We start from the raw sequence: 10011 nt of genomic DNA on the forward strand, positions 1-10011 counted from the left end.
CCCTGAGTAGTGTACCACATGTAAAAAAGAAGAAAGAAGAAAAAAAAATACAGTATGATCCCTTTCCCTTGCTCCACGGAACAAAAAAAAGACCCGTTCTCTTCCAACTTGTCTTTAGATTCGTTTGTACGGCAAGATACACTTCCTTGGAACAAGAGCAAAGGACCCGAGGAGAATAGAAACCTGTCGAAACACATGCACGTGATGGCTATTGCACACGTTCTTGACCTCTCTCTCTCTCTCTCTCTGTCTTTTTTGAGCGAGGAGCCATATGCTTGATGCCCTCCACCGATATTCCAGTGCCGTCCTCGCGTCCAAAGGCAGCCAGCCAGCCATGTGGTGGCGAACGGCTGCCTCCACCTCCACTGCCCCCTGTCAAGCAGAGCCAGGCCACGGCTGGACCCACACGTCAGTCAGTCGGTCGGTGACGGCTATATACGAGGAAGTTACATTAAAGAATCCTGTCGGCTTTTTGTTGGGGGCGGCTCGTCGATCGGAATCTCCTCAGGCTCAACGTACCGTAGCTGTATTTTGCTTTGCTTTTTTACCAAAAAAATGGGAGCAAGGGGATACAAAAAAATTTTAGGCCTTGTTCGTTTGTGCCGGATTAGTGGGTCGGAACGATTTCTAAACGGATTGTTTCTCTAATTTATATAAACTTTGATTAGAGTCCGTTCGGTAGACATGGAACAGAGAATCGGAATTATTCCTACCCAGATTGCTTCTTTAATTTGTATAAGTTTTGATCAACAGGAACAATTCTTGGTGTATTCCGGTAGAAACGAACAGACCCTTAGCTGGAACGATTCCGGGTGCAATCTGACACAAACCAACAAGGCCTTAACGGGATGCATTTTTTTAAACTATGTGTCCAGATGCATAATCTAAAAGATTTAAGCTTAACCTCATAGAAAGAGATGAACAATTTTATTATCTCAATCTCCACTAATTTAGAGCACAGTTTCGTGTGTCATGCGTCACGTACCAAGCGTGTAGGTGTGTCCCCGCTTCTCGCCTACCAACGAGTCCAATAAGCTATTACACCATAGATGAGCCATGAACCACTCAAATCCAACACGATAAGGAACCACACGCAGTGCAACGCTCCCACATAATACCATCTCGTTAGCTGAAGGATGCCAGACAACCGAGAGAGCTATAAAAAAGGGGACCGAACTCATTTTCAACTCGTACCTTTTTCGGTCTTTTGACTAAGATAAAATGTAATATTTGTTCTTATCAGTTCGATGTCTGATATGTGGACCATATATTCACTTTGATATTAAATTTTTTATGGGTATTAAATAAGATTGTGTGCTAGCATATAGCCAGTGCTATCGCTACGATCCTGAGGAGGTAAGCGGTCGGCAGCGACAACACTAGGGGGGGGTTGACGGCAACGGTGACGCGAGTGAGGGGGAGGGGCGACGGGGATGCAACGAGATGGGGGAGAGGGAGGCTGGGGTTGTCGGGTACCGTAATTAGGGGTACCCCCAATACTCCTAAGCATGACTGGAAAACATCTTCAAAACAGACCGTAAAGACTGGTAAGCACAGCTCAAAGTTAAAGTCTCCTCTACCAAGGGACGCGATCTCGTCTCGCCCGAGCCCGGCCTCGGGCAAGAACAGTAGTCCCGGACGGATTCACGCCTCGCCCGAGGGCCTCCTCAGGCAGCGGGCGCACCCCCGGCTCGCCCGAGGCTAAGCTCGGGCAAACTTTGTCGTATAGCAACCTCGGCCAAATCGCCTTACCACCGACCGTATCGCATGCGCATTTAATGCGGGGATCACCTGACACCTTATCCTGACACGCGCGCCTCAGTTGGCAAGGTTGAAATGACCGCAGTCACTTCACCCCTTTACTGATCGTTCTGACAGGAAAACAACACTATTCACCCCGTTCCGACTACTGTGCCAACCACCAGGGTAAGACTAACAACAGTAAGTCACGGCCTCTCCCGAGTTCAGCCTCGGGCGCAACACGAAGCTCCACCTCGCCCGACCCCAGGCCTCGGCCTCAGCCTCGGCCTCGGGAGAAGGTCTCCGCCTCGCCCGACCCCAGGCCTCGGCCTCGGCCTCGGGAGGAGTCACAACCTCGCCCGACCTCAGCCTCGGCCTCAGGAGAAGTCACCGCCTCGCCCGACCTCGGCCTCGGACCGACTACGCTACAGGGGATACATCATTACCCTACCCCTAGCTAGCCGCCGCAGGCTACGAAGGAACAAGACCAGTGTCACATCTAGATTACTCCGGCAACAAGTAATGATGGTTCCCTGCATGCGTCCATGACGTCGATTGTTCTCAGCTCTCTACGAAGGCAAAGAAACGTCAGCAGGACCTAGGGCCGCACCGCCAGCTACGCTTCTACAGGGCTCAAGCACTTCTCCGCCGGCCACGTTAGCACATAGCTACACCCCCATATGTACAGCTGGACCATCCCCTTGTATCTATAAAAGGGGATGCCCAGGGCCTTCCCAAGGCACGCGGGGAAAGGGGGCTAACTCAGACGGCTCACTTCAAGGCCAAACCCTCTCTCGCAAAGCTTGTAACCCCTACTACGAGCACCCCGGTGCAAGATAATATAAGCCTCATCCTCTCTCTTGTGTCTCAGCTTGCATCAATCCATCTGGGCAGGGACACGCAGCGTCAAATTCACTAGTCGGTTGAGGGTCCTCGCGGGTCCAAAACACCGACAGTTGGCGCGCCAAGTAGGGGTCCAGCTGCGTGTTGGCAATACTTTCCCGTTGAGATCCAAATGGACAATCTTCAGCAGCCTCTTCAGCCCGGGACGGTGCTCTGCTTTGGGAGTCTCGAGTTCATGTCCCCCGATGGCAGCTACGACATGGTACTCCTCCCCCCGCAGCACGACAACAACGACGGTCGTCGGCTCGCCCGGCGGAGGCGAACTCGACGACGACATCTCCCCGTTGCGGAAGAGGAACACCCGGGTTTGCCCCGCCACCCTCCTCGCCGGAGGAGGAAGAGACGGAGCAACCATGGCCAGGCAAGAGGCAGCACCTCGTCGGTTGTCGGCCCAGGGCGAGTCGACGACGCCGGCACCCCTGTGGGGGGAACGTCGGGTGTTATCCTCACACCTGGGACAACGACGGGTGTCGCTTCCCAGCAACATGCCAACCCCAGGCGAACTGATGATGCCAGCACCCTTGCGAGGGACTTGTCGGGCATTAGTCTCGCACCTGAGATAACGACACGTTCCATCTTCGATACAACTTCACCACCATCCATCAACCAGGAGGTACCATCAGTTTTCCATCCTGTTCCCTTTAGATTCAGCTTCGATCCACCAAGCGACCCCACTTCGGCGAGCGCTTTCGCAAGGGCATATCCTGACCTTCCGAGGTACCATATGTGGTCAACTTGGGACCTACTAACGCCCGTCTCAACCTCTGGACCCGTGGGTTCCGAGGAAAAGGACGACCCCGACTTTAGTTGGGATTTCTACGGACTCCGTGATCCCAGTGTCATGCGAGACTTCATATTCGCATGTGACCACTGCCTCTCCGGCTACTCTGACAATGGCCACAGCCTTGACGACGAGGGTTACGACCCAACTCGCGAGTGTTTCCACATCGATCAGGGGGATCACGACGAAGACAACCACCTCGGCATGCCAGGAAACGACGACGCCCATGTGCCTGCGTCTCGCGTTGAGATCCCGCGGGAGTTAGCTGTGGCCCGGGTCCCTGCGGGGGGTCAGGGCACACAGCTCGAGCAACTCTGCGAGATGCAGGCCAAGCTCGACGAAGAAACGGGGCGACTTGTGCAGCTCCGACAAAACCTCGAGCAAGAGTGGGCAGGCCGAGCACTCGCCGGAGGAGCGCGTCATCGGGCCCGGGACGTCTAGCGCCGTATTATTGACGATGCCAGGGCAAGGCTGCCCCCGGCCTTCAACGGGGCCGGCCAGAACCTAGTTGCAGCGGCGATGTTACTTCGAACAATGTCGGAGCCATCCACCACCGAGGGGCGATGTATCCAGGGCGAACTCAAGGACCTCCTGTAAAATGCCGCAGTCCAACGAGCCGAGAGCTCTACCTCCCGAAGGCGAGGATGCCCCTCAGAGCATCACGCAGCGTCCTCTCGACACATGTGCGAGGCCTCGGTCCACACCGAGCACACAGGAGACAGGACACCTGCAGCCCGAGATCGCCTCGGCGACGAGCAACACCGCCGCGACCGTCGAGCCCGCCTCGAGGAAAGGGTGCGCCGAGGCTACCACCCTAGACGCGGAGGACGCTACGACAGTGAGGAGGATCGGAGCCCCTCGCCCGAACCACCAGGTCCGCGGGTCTTCAACCGGGCCATACGACGGGCGCCGTTCTCGGCCTGGTTCCGAGCCCCGACTACCATTACCAAGTACTCAGGGGAGACGAGGCCGGAGTTGTGGCTCACAGATTACCGGCTGGCGTGCCAGTTGGGAGGGATGGACGACGACAACCTCATCATTCGCAACCTCCCCCTTTTCCTCTCCGATGCTGTCCGGGCCTGGCTGGAGCATCTGCCTTCTGCGCAGATCTTCTACTGGGACGACCTAGTCAAGGCCTTCGCTGGAAATTTCCAAGGTACGTACGTGTGCCCTGGTAACTCGTGGGATCTCCGGAGCTGCCACCAGCAGCCAGGAGAATCCCTGCGAGAGTACATCCGGCGGTTTTCAAAGCAGTGCACCGAGTTGCCTAACATCACCGACTCGGACGTCATCGGAGCATTCCTCGCCGGCACCATTTGCCGGGACCTGGTAAGCAAACTGGGACGCAAGACACCCACCAAGGCGAGCGAATTGATGGACATGCCACCAAGTTCGCCTCTGGTCAGGAGGTGGTCGAAGCCATCTTCCGGAAGGACAAGCAGCCTCAGGGAAGGCAGAAGGAAGATGTCTCCGAGGCGTCCGTCCAGCGTGGCACGAAGAAGAAGACCAGGAAGAAGGCGCAAGCAAAACGCAACGCCGTTGACGCGGATCTCGTCGCTGCTGCCGAGCACAGGAATTCTCGGAAGCCTCCCGAAGGGGCCAACGTGTTCGACAAGATGCTCAAGGAGTCATGCCCCTATCACAGGGGTCCCGTCAAGCACACCCTTGAAGAGTATGACATGCTCTGGCGTTACTTCAATAAGGCAGGGCCCTCGGCAGAAGGTGGCAAGGACCAAGGCATCAACAAGAAGGGGGCAACAAGGAAGAAGAATTCCCGGAGGTCCACAACTGTTTCATGATCTACACTGGGCAAATGGCGAATGCCTCGGCTCGACGCCGCAAGCAAGAACGCCGGGAGGTCTCCTCGGTGAAGGTAGCAACGCCAGTCTACTTAGACTGGTCCGACAAACCCATTACCTTCGACCAAGGCAACCACCCCGACTGCGTATCGAACCCAGGAAGGTATCCGCTTGTCGTTGACCCTGTCATCGGCAACGCTAGGCTCTCCAAGGTCCTCATGGACGGAGGCAGCAGCCTCAACATCATCTACGTCGAGACCCTAGAGCTCTTGGGGGTCGATCGGTCCACGATCCGGGCCGGTGCAGCACCCTTTCACGGGATTGTCCCCGGCAAGCGTGTCCTGCCCCTTGGGCAACTTGATTTGCCCGTCTGCTTCGGAACTCCCTCCAACTTCCGAAAGGGAACCCTCACTTTCGAGGTAGTTGGGTTTCGAGGGACCTATCACGCGGTGTTGGGAAGACCGTGCTACGCCAAGTTCATGGCCGTCCCCAACTACACGTACCTCAAGCTCAAGATGCCAGGCCCCAAGGGAACCATCACTGTCGGATCCACATACTGCCACGCTTACGAGTGCGACGTGGAATGTATGGAGTACGCCAAGGCCATCACCGAGTCCGAAGCCCTCATCGCCGACCTGGATTGCCTCTCCAAAGAGGCGCCCGACGCGAAGCGGCACACCGGCAACTTCGAACCTGCTGAGGCGGTTAGATCTGTCTCTCTCGACCCTAGCAACGACGCCAGCAAGAATGTCAGGATTGGCTCCGAGCTCGACCCCAAATAGGAAGCAGTGCTCGTCGACTTTCTCCGCGCAAACGCCGAAATTTTTGCGTGGAGTCCCTCGGACATGCCAGGCATACCGAGGGATGTCGCCGAGCACTCACTGGACATCCGAGCCGGTGCCCGACCCGTGAAACAGCACCTGCGCCGTATTGATGAAGAAAAGCGCAGAGCCATAGGCGAGGAGGTCCACAAGCTAATGGCCGCAGGGTTCATCAAAGAAGTATTCTATCGCGAATGGTGCAACATACCAAAGGTGCATGAACCATGTGTTCGGAGAGCACATCGGCAGAGCGGTCAAGGCTTACGTCGATGACATCGTTGTCAAAACAAGGAAAGCCTCCGACCTCCTCTCTGACCTTGAGATAACATTCAAGTGCCTAAGAGCGAAGGGCGTAAAACTCAATCCCGAGAAGTGTGTCTTCGGAGTTCCCCGAGGCATGCTCCTAGGGTTCATCGTCTCCGAACGAGGCATCGAGGCCAACCCAGAGAAAATTGCAGCCATCACCAACATGGGGCCCATCAAAGATTTAAAAGGAGTACAAAGGGTCATGGGATGCCTTGCGGCTCTGAGCCACTTCATCTCGCGCCTTGGCGAGAAAGGATTGCCCTTGTACCGCCTCTTAAGGAAGGCCGAGCGCTTCACTTGGACTCTCAAGGCCAAAGAAGCCCTCGGAAACTTAAAGGCACTCCTTACTAATGCGCCCATCTTGGTGCCCCTCGCTGCGGGAGAAGCCCTCTTGATTTACGTAGCCGCAACCACTCAGGTGGTCAGCGCTGCAATCGTAGTCGAGAGACGAGAAGAGGGGCATGCACTACTCATCTAGAGGCCAGTCTACTTCATCAGCGAGGTGCTATTCGAGACCAAAATCCGCTACCCACAAATCCAGAAGCTACTGTACGCAGTGATTCTAACACGGCGAAAGCTACGACACTACTTCGAGTCTCATCCGGTGACTGTGGTGTCATCCTTCCCCCTGGGAGAGATCATCCAGTGCCGAGAGGCCTCGGGTAGGATAGCAAAATGGGCAGTGGAACTCATGGGGGAAACACTTTCATTCGCTCCTCGTAAGACCATAAAATCCCAAGTCTTGGCAGACTTCCTGGCTGAATGGGTCGACACCCAATTGCCGACAGCTCCAATCCAGGCCGAACTTTGGACCATGTACTTCGATGGGTCGCTTATGAAAACCAGAGCAGGTGCTGGCTTGCTCTTCATCTCACCCCTCAGGAAACATGTGCGCTACGTGATACGCCTCCATTTTCCGGCGTCAAACAACGTGGTCGAATACGAGGCCTTGGTTAATGGGTTGCGCATCGCCGTCGAGCTAGGGGTTCGGCGCCTCGACGCTCGTGGCGACTCGCAGCTCATTATTGACCAAGTCATGAAGAACTCTCACTGCCGTGATCGAAAAATGGAGGCCTACTGCGATGAAGTTCGGCGCTTGGAAGATAAGTTCTATGGGCTGGAACTCAACAATGTTGCTCGACGGTACAACGAGACTATGGATGAGCTGGCTAAAATAGCCTCGGGACGGACGACGGTTCCCCTGAATGTCTTCTCCAGGGACATATATCAACCATCCGTCAAACTCAACGATGCACCCGAACCCGAGGGGACCTCGGCCCAGCCCGAGGTACCCTCGGCCGATAAGGGTGAGGCCCTGCGCGTCGAGATAGAGCAGAATGGGGTCACGCCAAACCTAAACTGGCAGACCCCGTACCTGGAATATCTCCTCCGAGGAGAGCTGCCCCTCGACAAGGCCGAAGCTCGGCGACTGGCTCGGCGCGCCAAGTCGTTCGTTTTACTGGGTGATGAAAAAGAGTTGTACCACCGCAGCCCCTCAGGCATTCTCCAGCGATGCATATCCGTCGCCCAAGGACAAGAGTTGTTACAGGAAATACACTCGGGGGCTTGCGGTCACCATGCAGCACCTCGATCCCTCGTAGGAAACGCTTTCCGACAAGGTTTCTACAGGCCGACCGCGGTGGCCGATGCCACTAGGATTGTACGCTCCTGCCGAGGGTGTCAATTCTATGCGAGACGGACGCACCTGCCCGCTCAGGCCCTACAGACAATACCTATCACTTGGCCATTTGTCGTATGGGGTCTGGACCTCGTCGGTCCCTTACAGAAGGCATCCGGGGGCTTCACGCACCTGCTGGTCGCCATCGACAAATTCTCCAAGTGGATCGAAGTCCAACCCTTAACCAGCATCGGGTCCGAACAGGCGGTGGCGTTCTTTACAAATATCATCCACCGCTTTGGCATCCCAAACTCCATCATCACCGACAATGGCACGCAATTCACTGGGAAAAAGTTCCTAGACTTCTGCGAAGGCCACCACATCCGTGTGGACTGGGCCGCCATAGCTCACCCAATGACAAATGGGCAGGTGGAGCGTGCCAATGGCATGATTTTGCAGGGGCTAAAACCAAGGATCTACAACGACCTCAACAAGTTTGGCAAGCAGTGGATAAAAGAGCTACCCTCGGTGGTTTGGAGTCTGAGGACGACGCCGAGCCGGGCCATGGGTTTCTCGCCGTTTTACCTAGTCTATGGGGCCGAGGCCATCCTACCCACAGACTTAGAATACGGCTCCCCGAGGACAAAGGCATACGACGACCAAAACAACCAGACCAGCCGAGAGGATTCATTGGACCAGCTGGAAGAGGCTCGGGATGTAGCCTTACTACACTCAGCGCGGTATCAGCAGTCTCTGCGACGCTACCACGCCCGAAGGATTCGGCCTCGAGGCTTCCAAGTGGGAGATTTGGTGCTTCGGCTACGACAAGACGCCCGAGGGCGCCACAAGCTTACTCCTCCCTGGGAAGGGTCGTTCATCATCGCCAAAATTTTGGAGCCCGGGACATACAAGCTGTCCAACGATCAAGGCGAGGTCTACAGCAACGCTTGGAACATCGAACAACTACGTCGCTTTTACCCTTAAAGTGTTTCAAGTCGTTCATGTATCTCGGTCCATTTACATGTATAAATAAAAAGTCTAACTGTCAAGGGAGGATCGGCCTTGCCTCAGCAAAAACCGACCCTCCCTCAGGGGCTAGAAGGGGGGAACCCCCTCTGCGTCAAAATTTTCCTCGGAAAAGTTTTCTACCAAAACGACTTTCGTGCCTTTCGACTATGTCGATAACGGAATCCTAAAAACGAGCGAGAGAGACCTCGAACGGCAAGGCCGACTGAGCCGAGGGACTCCTACGCCTCCGGGATACGGATACCTCACTCATCACCTTCCGCAAAAAGTAACTCACGCTCGGATAAGTGATTCTACTACCGAACAAGTCCTAACGCTCGAAAAAAGAGGAAAGAAACGCAACTTTATACTCTAACACTAAAAATGTTTAGGCCTCAGCGGCCGCAAGAAACGTACACATACCTAGAATAAACTGTTCCCCACAGGCTCAGGTGTCGGCAGGGGTAGGAGCAGCACCCTCGGCGTCGTTCCTACCCGCGGCGGAATCTGGCACGGCCTCGGACGGTGACACAGGCGGAAGGATCTCCACCTCAAAAAAGGAAGCCAACGCCGCGCCTGGGCCCTCGACAGCCGCATCAAGCCTTTGGACCTCGGCTAGGGCGGCCTCCTCTTCGTCGGGTAAGCAGTAGCCCTCGCTGACCCGCTCCAAATCCACGTCGTAGTGGGAAGCGAGGACAGCGAAGGCCCGCCTAACGTCGTGGTGTAGCGCCCCGCGGAGTCTGTTGCGCACGTGGCCGCCCAAGGCCCGTAGGCGACTCTGGGGGGGAGCTTCCCGAGGGGACGTCGTCGAGGCCAAAGGTTCGGCAGAAGGCCGAGATGGCCTCGGACATGGCCATGCGGTCGGCCTCCTTCTGCTCAGCCACTTGGGCAAGTGCCTTGCCGTTCTTGACGGACTCGTTAAGAGCCGTCTCGAACCCTGAAGACAGTCGGACAATATTCTCCAGACACAAGGAGAAGAATGAAGCTAAAACAAAGTCACAAAGCAGGCAAAACATACCTTCGGCTCGGGCATGCTGC

The 10011-nt window shown here is 55.8% G+C and overlaps 1 non-coding gene across 1 annotated transcript; it reads left to right on the top strand.

Moving 5' to 3' along the window:
- The first annotated feature begins 1190 nt into the window (after nt 1-1190).
- Nucleotides 1191-1382, top strand: LOC111590807 (U2 spliceosomal RNA). The gene has a single exon (XR_004855830.1). It is a non-coding gene; the product is annotated as a U2 spliceosomal RNA (small nuclear RNA).
- Nucleotides 1383-10011: the final 8629 nt, after the last annotated feature.

Source organism: Zea mays, chromosome 1 (assembly GCF_902167145.1).
Source record: "Zea mays cultivar B73 chromosome 1, Zm-B73-REFERENCE-NAM-5.0, whole genome shotgun sequence".
Lineage (NCBI taxonomy): Eukaryota > Viridiplantae > Streptophyta > Magnoliopsida > Poales > Poaceae > Zea > Zea mays.